Raw genomic sequence first — 16,520 nt, forward strand, 5'->3', positions numbered from 1 at the left:
ATATACCTAAATAGCGCCATTCCAGAGTATGGTTCCAGTGTATGGGACCCTCACCAGGATTACCTGATTCAAGAACTGGAAAAAATCCAAAGAAAAGCAGCTCGATTTGTTCTGGGTGATTTCCGACAAAAGAGTAGCGTTACAAAAATGTTGCAATGTTTGGGTTGGGAAGAATTGAGAGAAAGAAGACGAGCTGCTCGACTAAGTGGTATGTTCCGAGCTGTCAGCGGAGAGATGGCGTGGAATGACATTAATAGACGAATAGGTTTGAATGGCGTCTATAAAAGTGGGAAAGATCACAATATGAAGATAAAGTTGGAATTCAAGAGGACAAACTGGGGCAAATATTCATTTATAGGAAGGGGAGTTAGGGATTGGAATAACTTACCAAGGGAGATGTTCAATAAATTTCCAATTTCTTTGAAATCATTTCGGAAAAGGCTAGGAAAGCAACAGATAGGGAATCTGCCACCTGGGCGACTGCCCTAAATGCAGATCAGTATTGATTGATTGATTGATTGATTGATTGATTGACTTATTCCTTCATGGTGCTGTAATTTCTATTTTCCCTAGTGTAATCCAGGGACCACTGACTTCGATGTTTGGCCTCTTAAAATAATAATAATAATAATAATAATAATAATAATAATAATAATAATAATAATAATAATAATAATAATAATAATAATAATAATAATAATAATAATAATCTATATAAATAAAATTGTTTCTGTTTGTCTGTTTGTCTGTCTGTTTGTCTGTTCCACCATCACGTCGAAACGGCTGGATAGATCTCAACCAAACTTCATATTTAGAGTATACTGACCCCGGGGAAGGTTTCGATATGCATATCATTTTAAAATCTTTGAAAAGACGGGGGTTTTATAGGAAAAACGGTTTTCCTCCATTTTCTCTTATACTATTATAGGCAAAATATCGAATTTGTCGTATAAGGACGAGACAAAGCTCAATTTAATCCTCTTGACGCAAAGAACAAAACTCGGTAAGCCCTACGGGCCCGAAAACCATATTTTAAGGCCCTAAAACCAACCGTTACGGAGATATTGGCACCACACTACCCCTGCTCTAGGAATCGGATAAAGAAATGAACTGCCGTAACCATGGCAACGTCAGCTCCAGGATTCTAGAGCAGTGAGATTATGCATGTACGTTTGGGCATAGCTGTCAACCAAAATAGGTACAAATAAGACTTAATATCTGGGAAAAAAAAATACTGTTGTGTAAGGCACTCATAGGACTCCTTTGGGCGGGGATGGAAAGGGGGTGAAGAACGAGTGTAAAAATCTATATAAATAAAATTGTTTCTGTTTGTCTGTCTGTTTGTCTGTTCCACCATCACGTCGAAACGGCTGGATAGATCTCAACCAAACTTCATATTTAGGGTATACTCATCCCGGAGAAGGTTTTGATATGCATATTATTTTAAAATCCTTGAATAGACAGGGGGTTTATAGGAAAACCAGAATGGTTTTTCCACCATCACGTCGAAACGGCTGGATAGATCTCAACCAAACTTCATATTTAGAGGATACTCATCGCGGGGAAGTTTTCCATATGCATATCATTTTAAAATATTTGAATATATGGGGGGTTTATAGGAAAATCAGAATGGTTTTTCCACCATCACGTCGAAACGGCTGGATGGATCTCAACCAAACATTGTATTTAGAGTATACTAATCCCGGGGAAGGTTTAGATATGCATATCATTTTAAAATCCTTGAATAGACGGGGGGTTTATAGGAAAACCAGAGTGGTTTTCCCACCATCACGTCGAAACGGCTGGATAGATCTCAGCCAAACTTCATATTTAGAGTATACTCATCCCAGGAAAGGTTCCGATATGCATATAATTTTAAAATCTTTGAATAGACGGGGTGTTTATAGGAAAACCACAGTGGTTTTCCTCTATTTTCTCTTATACTATTGATTTTCTGTAAACTTCGTTTACCGTACGTGAAACGTCTCTTCATTATAAACAACTTTCGTTATGTTCATAATTTACCTTACTCTTCACATGACGGAGAAATTTACAATTTTCTGCTGGTATCATGCTCTGCATTTAGTGACCGACAGACCGACAACGAACCTACAGGTTACCATGGCAACGTCTCTGACTGCATGCCAGTAGGGAAGTAACGTATTGCCATTTTCCTCATCATGCTTTTAAATTCGTGGTTGTTCCTTGGGTAGATGGCAAGAGAGGCATCAATCGGCTCATCTGCGGGATATTGGCGGAATATCGTTGGAGGTTATAACCGCCCTCGAATAGATTAAGTAATAACACCATTAGTCATCTTCATATTTGTTTACCTAAGAATCACTGAACCTAAATTTCTCCTCTGTTAGCGCTTTATTATATCCATAACTCACGGCATTTATTTATTTGTCGTTATCCGGCTGTCCTCAGTTATAATCCATTTTCTATTAGTTTCAACATTCTTAACTGTATTATTTTCTTCCTTAATTACGCCGTATGTACGTGAATGCTAGAAACTACTGGATGCATTTCCACCAAGATTCGTATTTAGAATACACCTGTCCTTGATAGGTTTCAGGGCAAATATTGTTTCTAAATCCCTGAACTAACTGGGGGTTTATACGAAACCGAAACAGTGATTTTGCACTTCCAAAAAATATACACAACAAAAGTTTATGGAAGTCTACCTACCTTGGTAGAAATTAATGTCTAAACCTTTTTTTCTCATGTGCATCATTTCGATACGAGGATCAATAAGGGAGATATCATTAAAGGACCGTTTTTCTGTACAAGTCCCATCGGACTTAACTCACGAGCGGGTGCGTGTAAAGCGTATTCCTTACAACTTGAAAACTACTGAAGACATTCGAAACAAAATTTATATTTAGCATCCACCTGTCCAAAGGAAGGTTTTAAACGTAAATAACATTTCATGTTCCGGAATGGACTGGCGGTTTATAAGGAACCGAAATGGTGATTTTACTCTTCCACAATATATACAGAACAAGACCAACCTGACTGGAAATCGACCAAACCTGATGGAATTCCACCTCTAAACCTTTTTTTTCATGTGCATTTTTTCGTCAGGAGGATTAATAAGGGAGATATCATGAATGGTCACTTTTGCAGGTTAAGTCCAGCGGACATAGCCCAAAAGGTGTTTTACATGGAGCAGATTCCTTATCTATATAAATCAAATCGTAACGACTGTGTACCTCTACACTGACTATTTTGGCGAAATTTTCGTACAGCTTTCCGTTTAAGGGGTAATAATAACAATCTCCATAATTTTTGATTTCCTGAAAGTCCTAATTTTTACCCGCCTCGCCCAAAATCCACATTGTGGCATAATCTGCCAGAAGAATAAGAAGATAATTGAAATTTGACAAAATTATACGTTTTAGCCTGTAACGAATGAAAAATCCTATATCATTAAATTTTTCATTTTTTATCCCCGAAGAATATCGAAATATGCAGGCAATTTTAATGATGGTGCAGACCTTCGGAAATTCTTATCACGTAACGGATTGCACAATCTCCGTTCAATTTGGAATGATCTACAACCTTGGTCTTATGACTTTATGCCGTATCTGTATCCCTTTTACGTTTGATTTTTCTCTATTAATCGATGTTAAGTCAATTTGGAATTTTCACATGCATTATTCATACTTTCAATTACTTATATGAAATACAGAATCATCAAACTCTTCACGAAAATTGGCCCACTCAGTAGCCATATGTGAGCCAAATGCTACGTATGTAGCTGTCACATTATTATCCGAAAAGTAATGTAATGTGAGATGATCTTACAAAACCTTTACCCTGTTCCACGTTTCTAAATCTGACCCAAGAATAGATGACATATCATTGGACCAGCCATTTAGGCCACTAAATCCGGCGTGTCTTATGGTATAATCCTTTGTCGATATGACGTACGTTTAGTAGCAGTTAATATGTAAATGAAGGTCTTCAATATTGTAAACACGCATATACTTTCGTATGTCGATCTATATATATTCACTGATGTCGATTTAGCGATCGAGAAAGGGTGGGTCTGCTATTGTAATCAGTACTCCCCACACCGACTTTGACTGGCAGTAGGAAAGGGTTCCTTCTCCAACTCCTGTGTAACTATCATTAGTAAGGAAGGCCTACAATTGTAATGAATAGTTCCCTTCTCGATTTGACTTGCAGAAGGTAAGTGAGCATGCAGTTTTGTTTAAAACTCCCCTACCCGATTGTGTTTGGCAGTAGGCAAGGGTGCCCGCCATTATAAAGAAATGTACTCATCTAAAATGTGACTGGCATTAGGCATAGTGGCCTGCTATTTTGATGGAAACTCACCAACTTGGTGTGACTGGCAGTACGCTGGCTGGCAGTAGGAAAAGGGGCCTGTCATTATAATGATAACTGCACAACTCAATTTCGAGTGATAGTAGGGTAATTGCCTGCCATTATAATAAAAACTGTAATCTGTCTGGAGGTAGGAAAGGGGGGCTGCCATTTTAACGAAAACTCCCCAAATCGATTCTGTCCGCATAGTAGGCAATGGGGCCTGCAATTATAATGTAAACTTCCCAACCTGATTGTGAATGCCAGTAGGCAAGTGAGCCTGCCGTTATATCACAAATCCGTAACAAACACTTTACATTGGAAACGTACGGGGACCTCCCCATGCTCTTTCTCGGATAACGCTAAGAGACATGCAATTTTAAAACTATCTTATTTACTGCATGTACACTATTTACTTCGATATTCGAATACAATGTAGAATACCGTAGCGAAGCACGGGTACATTCGCTAGTAATAATAATGATAATGTACCTCCGGCTCCTTGGCTAAATGGTTAGCATGCTCGCCTTTGGTTTAAAGGTTACAGGGTTCGATTCCCGGTCGGGTCGGAGATTTTAACTTTCATTAGTTAATTCTTATGTTTCGGTGGCTGGGTGTTCTTGACGTTTTCAGCATTAGATTTCATCGTAGGTAGGGCACCATCTTCACAGACGCGCAGGTCGCCTATACGGCGTCAAATCGAAAGACCTGTACCAGGCCTTTCCGGAGCCACAAGCCATTATATATATCACCATATACGATAATGATAATAATAATAATAATAATGATGATAATAATAATAAAGTTAAATTACTGTCGTCCGTCTCTGTGGTGTAGTAGTTAGTGTGATTAGCTGCCACCCCCGGAGGCCCGGCTTCGATTCCCGGCTCTGCACGAAATTTGAAAAGTGCTACGAGGGCTGGAACGGGGTCCGCTCAGTCTCGGGAGGTCACCTGAGTAGAGGGGGTTCGATTCCCTTCTCAGCCATGCTGGAAGTGGTTTTCCGTGATTTCCCACTTCTCCTCCAGGGAAATGCCGGGATGGTACCTAACTTAAGGCCACGGCCGCTTCCTTCCCTCTTCCTTGTCTATCCCTTCCAATATTCCCATCCTCCGACAAGGTCCCTGTTCAGCATAGCAGGTGAGGCCGCCTGGAAGAGGTGCTAGTCATTCTCCCCAGTTGTATCCCCCGACCAAAAGTCTCACGTTTACCGGGCGAGTTGGCCGTGCGCGTAGAGGCACGCGGCTGTGAGCTTGCATCCGGGAGATAGGGCGTTCGAATCCCACTGTCGACAGCCCTGAAGATGGTTTTCCGTGGTTTCCCATTTTCACACCAGCCACCTTAATTAAGGTACCTTAAGGTACTTTAATTAAGGCCACGGCCGCTTCCTTCCAACTCCTAGGCCATGCCATTCCTACCCCATTGTCGCCATAAGACCTATCTGTGTCGGTGCGACGTAAAGCCCCTAGCAAAAAAAAAAAAAAAAAAAAGTCTCACGCACCAGGACACTGCCCTTGAGGCGGTAGAGGTGGGACCCCTCACTGAGTCCGAGGGAAAAACCAACCCTGGAGGGTAAACAGATTAAGTAAGTAAATAAGTAAGTAAGTAAGTAAATTACTGTCACCTCTACCAAATGACCCTATTGTCTAGGATGGGTAATCATTTCTTGGGGCCGCGTCATTTATAATGAAGAGTGAATTGGAGAGGTGCTGTGAAGTAGGGGAAATAAAATCTTCTACCTGTTTCTTATAGGAAATTCTTGATGTTAAATTTCCTTAAGTAGATGAGAGGCGTCATATGCCAGAATTTTGTCGCGAAAAGAACATCTTGATCTTATCAACAACATAAAATCTACGGAAACTTTGTTTCTCGCACTGGGAATCGCAATTGTGGATATGAAAGTTGAACATTTAACCAAGTGAACTTCACAATCAGTTTGTAACGAAGGAAGACCTGACGGTCACACTTCATTATTCTTGGCAGTTGAAATGGAGACGGTGTCAATAAACTTTTGTTTTGAAGCAGTAATTAAGTAGTAAACGGCGGTAAAGGAAGGCAATAATCTGGGATGGCGTGCAGACTGAAAATAAGTAGCGACCTTGGAAGAGGTCACATGCTCCCCCTAGCGAAAGCACTGCATTTTTAATATTGTGCTTTTTACAGTAACGTTTAAGAATGTTTACTCAATATCATTGTTATAAATTGTTATAAAACGCACTGGATAGAAACCAAACCTTTACGAATGTGTTGTTTAATGTAAATGACTGATCATAACACATATGCTATGAATTGTAATCACGCGCGCCTAGGATTTACAGCCACGCATTAGGATTAATCACCAGTAGCCGTGATTGGGAATTAGAAGTAGGGGGGGGGGGGGGGAGGCAAAAGAAATTGCTTAGGTCTAAGCCCCGAATAAATAGCATTAAAAGGGGGGGGGGGAAGAAAAAATGTACTAACAACAAAAAAAAAGCTGGGTTTGTGGGATATAACCAGCGGGGGGTGGGGAGAGGGCAGAGGAGGAGGAGGGAGGTTATATGTATCAAAACTGGGAAAAAATTAGAAAGCTGCAAAAATGGTAAGTTTGTGTATGCTCTTTGAGCGAATTTCGACAGAGAGGTAAAGGTTGACAGTTTTTTTTTTATTTTTTTGCTTTACGTCGCACCGACACAGATAGGTCTTATGGCGACGATGGGATAAGAAAGGTCTAAGAATTGGAAGGAAGCGTCCGTGGCGTTAATTAAGGTACAGACCCGGCATTTGCCTGATGTGAAAATGGGAAACCACGGAAAACCATCTTCAGGGCTGCCGACAGTGGGGCTCGAACCCATTATCTCCCGATTACTGGATACTGGCCGCACTTAAGCGACTGCAGCTATCGAGCTCTTACCAACTTAAGTGAGGTAATAATAGTTTACTGAAATTTTGATACTATTCAATAACACTTTTACCAATGGAACAATATTACACGTGTGTTACAATTAAATAGACGTACGGCGTAAATATACAGTTTAAAATAATTTAATAATGAGTACACACTTAGAAATTAACACACACTAAATAGATCTGGCGGAAGATGGAGAAACTCAGCTGGCAGAAAAAAGTAAGGAATGAGGAAGTATTAAAAGAGTGGGTGAAGGAAGGAGAACAATATTGGAATGCATTCAGAGACGGAAGAAACATTGGCTAGGCCACTGTTTGCGACGAAATTGTTTAATAACCGAAGCATTGGAAGGGAAGATACAAGGAAAACTGAAGAGAGGAAGGAAGAGGTATCAGTTAGTGAACAGTGTAAAGGTAAATATAAGCTATTGGAAGACAAAGAGAATGGCTGAAGACAAAACAGTGTGGAGAATTCATGAGAAGACCTGCCGATAGGCAGACCACCAATGATGATGACGAAATAGACTTGCAGACTGACGAATGCGCGCAGCAAACGGTGTGAATCATGCCTTTGTGTCCATGACCTTAACAAAAAAATGTACTCCTGCTACCCTTCCTCACAGCACACGCAAAGTCTCCACGAGTTGCTGTGGAGCTATACAAATCGGTTGGTCGCGACGAACGACATTTTTTGCGTATTTCCGCTAATAATTATATTAACAAGAAAATAAAGGAAATAATTAGCTGAAAAGACAACAGGGCTTGTACAAATTGCTTTTTTTTTAATAATTCCTATAATTCCTAGTTTCAGCCGGGTAAAATGGAATTAAAATGTAATATTCTCTCTGCAATGTCCCCCACCCCGCATCGCCCCTAATCGCCGCTACTGTTGATCATGACGGATAAGAATCGAGACATATGAGAGATATGCAACGATTCTGGAAGGAGTGGAGCAGGGTTTGTTGTCGCCCCTCCTGTTTATTTACATATAATTCGATAAAGGAAATAAATAGAAATTTGGAAATGTTGCTGTAAAGTACCACGGTGGTGGTTTTGGATGGGGGCAGGGGAGGCTAACGATGTCTACAAATGTTGTAAAATAATGTAATGGATGATATCGAACCGACCGTGGCCTAGCAGAAGTTTCTCAATCTCTAAAAGAAACATTTCTTTTTGCTAACCACGGTAATCCATTTTCAGGGCTGCCGACGGTGGGGTTCGAACCTACTATCTCCCGAATACTGGATACTGGCCGCACTTAAGCGACTGCAGCTATCGAGCTCGGTTTAAAAAGGCATATTATGACAAGTATGAACAAGATCGTCCTGATCTATTGGAAAAAGTTCGTGTCCCTGGGTAGCAAATGGTGCTGAACCTGTTACAATGCATTGTCCGAGTGTTCACGTTGCATAGATCACATGTGTAAATCTACGTTTCGTAATTTTTCGGAACACGAGTTACAGGCAAGTTACAGGGCGTAATATTCGCGTAAATTTTCCTTGATCATTCAGAATGGAGATGGTCAAGTTCTTTGGCTGGATGTTCAGCGTTCTGGCCTTCGGTTCAGACACCCCTGGGTTCGATTCCCGCCCGGACTGAGGATTTTATCTGCGTGAGGTTAATTCCTTTAGCTCGAGGGCACAAAACGCAACGGTGAATATATCCCTTCACTTAATATTGACATCACGAAGGGCATCTTGCCGTAAAACTTGGTTAAATCAACATCATGTATCGTCCCTAATCAATTCGGAAAAAGGCCAGGAAGAATAATTCAATATGGAGTTGGCCCTGGTCTTTGGCTGAATTCTTAGCGTCGAGGCCTTCAGTTCAAAGGTTCCCCAGTTCGATTCCTGGAAGGGTCGGGAACATAACCGCAACCGGTTAATTTCTCTGGCTCGGGCACTGCAAACTACGTGCTTTTATGGTGGAAGACCATGCTATGTGTGTGGTATATGAATTGCGGGGATGTTGGGGACAGTACTAACACTCAGTTCGAAGCCAAGGAAATTAACTGTTTAAGATTAAAATCCGTCGACCCGGCTGGGATTCGAACCCGAGGTTCCGAACACCTAAAACTAAGAGGCTGACCACTTAGTCATAGAGTCGGCTGAAGATATGTCTAAATATAAGAATACTGTATGGAGGAGTAGGTTAAGGTATTAGTTAATAATTCTATATTCACTTATTGAAGATTATAACAATAACAGTTTTTGTGATTAAACGTTCATTACTTTACGAATCACCTACGTTGTTTGTTCAGTTAATAAGAACATGGAAATTTATCAGCTTTGAGCATACTGACACCTCATTCTGAAATCTGACAGTGTGAAACACTTTCTTCTTAACATTACCTGTCCTCTGGAGCAACTCAGTTTTTCTTCTTCCTTCCTCTGTCCGTGCAAGATGAAGAAAGGAATGCGGGCCAGTAACGAGTGTTTAAAGACCTCGTAATTATTATTTCTGATGACCTTGAAGAGATCTCAGGTGGTTCTGGTCAATGCCATGTGAGCACCAAAGGATACTGACCGGCAATAGAACGATAAATTAATACAATTGGAGTCTCGCCTAGTGCAAAATCATGTAGGCCTTCATAAAATAACAGTCCATGGTGAGTATCCCTTGGTAAATCGGTAAATTAAAACTTAAAATATATATACCTGCAGTAGTTTTAAGATCGACAAAACGCGTAAATTTTGAGTAACATTTTATCTTATTTGAGAGTATTGAAATTTTCATATTAAGAGAATTGGAAGTTCCGTCACTGAAATAACTTATATACCGTACTCTAGTGCGAGCATTTAAACTAAGAGCTAGCCGCACAGCGTTTTCCCTATCGGCATCCAGGACAACTGTCAATACATACTAAAACGAGATAGTTCCAAATTCATATAACAAAATACACTCATGTTCATAAAAAACAGAACACCTTGAAAGACTAGAGATAGAAAGTTCATATTCACAGGACATGTTCATTAGTATGTTCTGCAGAAACGATTAGCATTTCAGTCACCTAGGTTCAGCATGTGTCCTGCTGCATAGTAGGCACTGGGTCCTCCATGGCCACTGATAACTTGTTGCATGCGTGATGGCATCGACGCGTATAAGGCGCGAATGGCGTCCTGAGGTATAGCCATCCATGCTCCATTCACCTGGTTTCACAGTTCATCTTTGGTGGTTGGCACTGGGTCACAGCACTGCACCCGTCGTTTCACCATATCCCACACATTTTCGATTGGCGACAAGCCCGATGATCGGGCGGGCTAGGGCAACAGTCTGACATCCTGTGACAACAAGAGGGCACGTGTTCGTGCAGCAACATGTGGTCGCGCTGCTGAAATATGGCGTCTAAATTGTTGTGCAGAAAGGGTATGGCTACGAGTCGCAGGATGTCATTCACGTAGGTCAAAATGGTCACAGTGCCCTGGACACGCACCAACTGTGATTTGTGGTTGTACCCAATGGCACCCCACACCATAAGGCCTTGAGTTGGCGCTGTATGTCTTGTGCGAATGCAGTCAATGTGATCCCTCTACCCCTGTCTGCGGCTAACCAAAATGCGACCATCATTTTCAAACAAACAGAACCTGGATTCGTCCGCAAACACCATATGCTGCCATTCCTGTCCCCAGTGACGTCGTTCCATATACCATTTCAGTCTAGCATGTTTATGCACATTAGTCAAAGGTAAGCGGAGAAGTGATGACGCGCCGGTAACCCAGACCGTAATAAACGGCGACGGCTGTCACTCCTGATAGTGTACGATGTGTTACACTGTTCCACTGTTGCGCCAGAGCCGAGGAGGACGCAGATCTGTCCTGCAATGCCATTCGAATGAGGTGTCGATCTTCTCGGGGGTTAGTCTAGGTGGTGCGACCAGACCCATCTCGTCGTGTTCTACGGCCTTCTGTAAACCATTCTGTACACACCCCGTTGCTCTGCCGAAACACTTCGTCCCACACGAGCAGCAACTTGCCGGATGGATGCATCACGTTCTCTCATGCCAATCATGCGCCCTCCTTCAAACTCACTCATTTGACGGTAAGGTTCTCGCATACGTCTGCTCAAGTCACACTGACCCATTACCTTCCGTTTATAGCGACAACGAGAGCCGCAGGCACATTTTACCGGTCGGTGGTGGCGCGCCGAGATATCGATGTGGACCTTGAACCTTAGGGCCGACATGGTTCAATAATTTCTTCAGAACATACTAATGCACATGTCCTGTGACATGATTATGTTATGATTTTGATGAACATGAGTGTAGAATCTACTGGTTTCGAAAAAGTCATACGGTGCGGCTGGTTCTCAGTTGAAATTATCTCCCTGTATTAATTGTGCGCGTTTTGTGACAGATAGTAACAGATGTTTTTATTTCAAATAGCATAATCTCATGATTTCGTACTGTTTTATATGACGATTTATCCGTTGTTCTATAGCATATTTATACTTTGTGAGTTCATCTAACATTCCAAAATACGCTGGACTCTTGGCTGGACAGCAGTGGTCTTGGCACGTTGCGACCTTTAACACGTTGGATTTTCCACAGCCTTTGTGGCATATTAGATCTAAATTTGCGAGAAAAAAGAACTGCCTACCAGCCTACCGGTTTAACCGTAAAGACGTGGGTCAAATTCCCCGCCAGGAATTCGAGTAATTTAGAAGCTAAACTTTCACTTCCGGCCCTAGAGTTTGCACAGCCTACGCAAGAAGTGAGAAACAGGAGCAAAGGTCGCTGGGAGTACCAACCTATCCGACTTAGTGTTGAGAGAACGTGGAAGCCTTTACTTACAAATCATCCAGGGGCCTTCTTGGGCTGCATGGAGATTGCTTGGCATTTTGCTTCACCTGGAAGCAAACATTGCCTCCTCGGTGTCCCAGTCGTAATGTACTAACAGATTAAAAATTATTCTTCTTCTTCATCTTCTTCTGGTCCTGTTTCCACACAGAAGATTGGTGACCATCACGAAGATCTTTTTTTAAATTTTATGTTTCCCGTATCAGAGTTGCCGCTTCGAGGATGTCATATCACTGTCGGAGGTCTGCGCCCAGAATTATTTTCTCCACCCACGTCCATGTTTCCCTTCTATCTTGCCTTGTGTGGTCCAGTGGCGTATACTGAGGGCTATCAAGGTTATCGGTGAAGCCCAAACCTCAAATGAGAACGATGGAAATCTAAAGCGCATTATAATGTAAGCATCTGACACATTGTTCCATTTACAAAAGTTGAAAGTAATGAGAAAAAACATCGCATGTATTTTTGAGAGGAAGGCATCGCATACAGTTTTTGCAGCCCAGGCTCTGAATCTCTCTCCCCTTGACTCACCTCGCGCGGCTTACTGCTGCTGTATGTCGGTTAGCTGGGGGAACAGGTGTGCTAGGCTTCGCTCCGTCAGATCGCCACTGCTAACGAACAACCATGCGTTCCTCATCGTATATACTTCCTCACCTCATACTTACAGATAACAGAGTGCTAGTATTTCACTCCCATTTACTTCTACATCCTTGTAGGAAGACTGATGGGCTGCTGTTATAGGAGTAATATAGTTTTATTTTTATAGGTAGATCTGCTAAAATGAACTGCAATCTTTCAGGTTTAGTGTTCTCTTTTGTTGGTTGGAATCGAACCCGCGATCATGGGTCGAACATCACCACTGATCTCCCGAGGAAGCTAATAAACCTGTGAACAACTGGTATGACCGCTGGTAATGCTGTAATATTCAAAATATGTATTTAATAATAATAATAATAATAATAATAATAATAATAATAATAATAATAATAATAATAATAATAATAATAATGGTGCATGGCATCTGTATAAGCTTGGTGGTGACTTAATGAGGATGAAATGAATGGCGAAGACTTTTCTGCAACAGTTTTTTCTACTTAAGTTGCACAATTCGTCTTGTCGTAAGTTCTTAAAGCATTTATTTCATCAAAAAGTATAGTCTGACTCTTTTTCGATAGTTAACCACTGATTTACAGACATATCACTGTAGTATGTCATTCACTTAGTCAGATAATCATAACTTTTTTAAATTTTATGATTTGCTTTATATCACACCAATGCATATAGATCTTATGGGCAACGATGGGATAGAAAAGGTCTAGGACTGGTAGAATGGTGTCGAGCAGGTTGCCCCATCTCACAATTTGAATGAAATCAATGACACTACTAATAACATACTAAACAATATCATCCTGTTCATTTCTGGTAATTATTTCAAAAAAAACATAGGATCGATACTTCACAAGTCAGCCCCAATCATGATACAACCCGCTCAGCACCTTTCCTTACTCCCTCCCTTTTCAATAACAGCAATTCAAAACCTGACAACAGTACTAACTGCGTCTGATAAGAAATTGCGGTAGCTTGTAGGTACGGCACAAGAAACAGATACTATGTTCTTAGGTTCAAACATCAGTCAAGACAAAGAATGCGAGCTCTCTGAATTAATGCATATTAATTATTAAATTGTTCATTACGCAGTATATACAATAAGTGTGTAACTAAGGCACAATCACACTACCACTTTGAAACTTCACAACAGCACGTCAGTTCGCAAGATTTACCGCAAACAAAACAGATGTTTATTATCAGGCCTTGAGACTTGATATAGGCGCATGCACGGCAGCCATACTTACCCCTCGCACCTCTTACCCCACATCCACATGATTTCTCATCAGATGATTATAGTAGCATAAGTAGCACTCAAGCTGTCACACATTCACAAGCTGTGGGCAACTTCTAGCCCAGCGGGGCCAACTTCTGAGTGAGTTTCCAATCTACATTTTAAAGTAAAGTTGTCTAGCATCTATATTTATTCTCACTATCAGATCTTTTAAGTCTTTCAAAACTCATCCATTTGAACAATGTGGGCCGAATTGACAGACAATCTGAAGATAGGAAAGTATCCAGCTTGTTTTCTATAAGACAAGAATTTGTTTTGTCAAGTCAACAATATGTTGATCACATCAATTAATAACTACATTCCCCAGCACCTTAATTTTGAGATTTTCACTTCTATTTAAAGGATAACTAATGCTTATGTTCTTTTAAAAGTTAATATGCCCTTCACATCCAACGACCGAGCTCGATAGCTGCAGTCGGTTAAGTGCGGCCAGTATCCAGTATTCGGAAGATAGCGGGTTCGAACCCCAGTGTCGGCAGCTCTGAAGATGGTTTTCCGTGGTTTCCCATTTTCACACCAGGCAAATGCTGGAGCTGTACCTTAATCAAGGCCATGGCCGCTTCCTTCATGCTCTCAGGCCCTTCCTGTCTCATCGTCGCTGTAAGACCTTTCTGTGTTGAAGCGACATAAAGCAAATAGCAAATAATAATAATAATAATAATAATAATAATAATAATAATAATAATAATTTATTTACCTTTATGCCCACATTGGAGCACCAAAATCAACCTTATACAATAAAATATTTAAAAAACGAGTACATAAAAAATAAGTTCATTTTTTAAACTTAATACTGTTAAGAATTCTGAAGAAGGGTCAATTAATTTAATGTGCATTGATTTTAACATGACATTCCACTTTTTCAAGATACATTAATTTTAAGGATCCTCATGAAGGTTCAAATGTTTTAGTGCATATTTTATGTATATCTTTTCGTTTTTAAGAGAATGACTAATCTTTACCATTGTTTGTCAGCTTATGATGGCTTGACACAAGCTGAAACATGTACTGACCAATTGTAACTCATCATGAGTAGTATAAATAGGCTATTGATTAGGTTGATCTTAAATAACAAAGAATTTTGTAACTAAGGCTATAGTTGCTTCATACTGGATGACTTCAGCATTTGAGCAGAATTGGATACAATCATCATCATCATCATCATCATCATCCCTTGGGAGTAAGGAGACAATCTGCTCAAGTCAGCAGTATGTTTTAAGCTGTCAATGGAGAATGGCATGGAATGACATTAATAGATGAATAAGCTTGAATGGAGTTTTTAAAAGTGGGAAAAATCATAATATGAAGGTAAAGTTGCAGTTCAAAGAGAACAAATTGGGGCAAATATTCATGTACTGGAAGAGGAATTAGGAACTGGGATAATTAACCAAGAGAAATATTCTATAAATTTCCAAATTCTTTGAAATCATTTAAATAAAAGCTATATAAACCTTTAATAGCAAATCTACCACCTGGGTGACAGCGCTAAATGCAGGTCATTGGTGATTAATTGCCATATTGGCATACCATATCATGGGTTTGAACAGGTGCATGGGTGCTGTAGATAGGATATGACACATGAAGCAAGCTGGAAAGAGCCCCTTAAGGTGCACCAAGATGTTTTACATGGTGCTGAAGAATACGTCTTTCAAGAAATGCCCATCATAACTCATCATGTAGATAGAAGAATCAACAGAAGAAAGGGCGTTGTAGCCTTTCTAGATTTATATTTCCCTGATGCCAGACAAATTGAGAGAAACAAGACTTCCATGATATGGGCACTGACGCTGATCCCATTCTGAAGAGTGCACTTGTCTTTACTATTGGCAGTTGCCATCTCCAAGGATGACCCAAAAGCTGGTGGTTGAGTTGCTTGATTGATAGTGGCATTGATTTACTATTGCTTTATGGGGAACTACAATGATATAATCCAAGCCTTCATAGATAAAAGAAAAGGAAGGGTCATAAAATATGTGAAAATGAAAGACTCTCTAGACCTCACAAGCATAATATCATCAGGATCGACAGAGAATGAAATTGACACAGGGAGACAAATATGGGAAATAAAATCAAGGGGGATGGCACAAGGGGAAATAATGCGAAACTCTGCTAGGGGCCCTGTGGTCACCACTCCACACTCTCAAGTTTAGAAACACTGAGAGGTGACTGTTTTGCATGTTTCATATGACAACCAGAATAATATTAAGGAGGAGGAGGAGGAGGAGGAGGAGGAGAAGAAGAAAGGTTTCAAGAGACAGAGAGTGTTAGAATTTAGTCCTAAAAGGGAGAGTTTTTAATATGTCAGTGAATTTGAATTTGCTACAGTGTTCCATTGCATTTAAAAACTTATGGAGTTTTGGTCTGCAGATTTAAGCAGGCGGCTCTACATCGTCACCATAAACAAATCAGTTCTCATGGATAATGGATTATTTACAACCCAGTCACCATGTACAATGTCCGTACAGCCATGTTATATCTACACTTACAGGATACATCGGTTACACGGACACAAAGAAAACGTGTAGCATAGACACTCAACGATACTAGTTCAAGAGTCTATATAAAACACGATGCAATATTACATCATGCACAAGGGTGCGTTCTGTACATGAG

The sequence above is a fragment of the Anabrus simplex genome, chromosome 3 (assembly GCF_040414725.1).
Source record: "Anabrus simplex isolate iqAnaSimp1 chromosome 3, ASM4041472v1, whole genome shotgun sequence".
In the NCBI taxonomy this organism is placed as follows: Eukaryota; Metazoa; Arthropoda; class Insecta; order Orthoptera; family Tettigoniidae; genus Anabrus; species Anabrus simplex.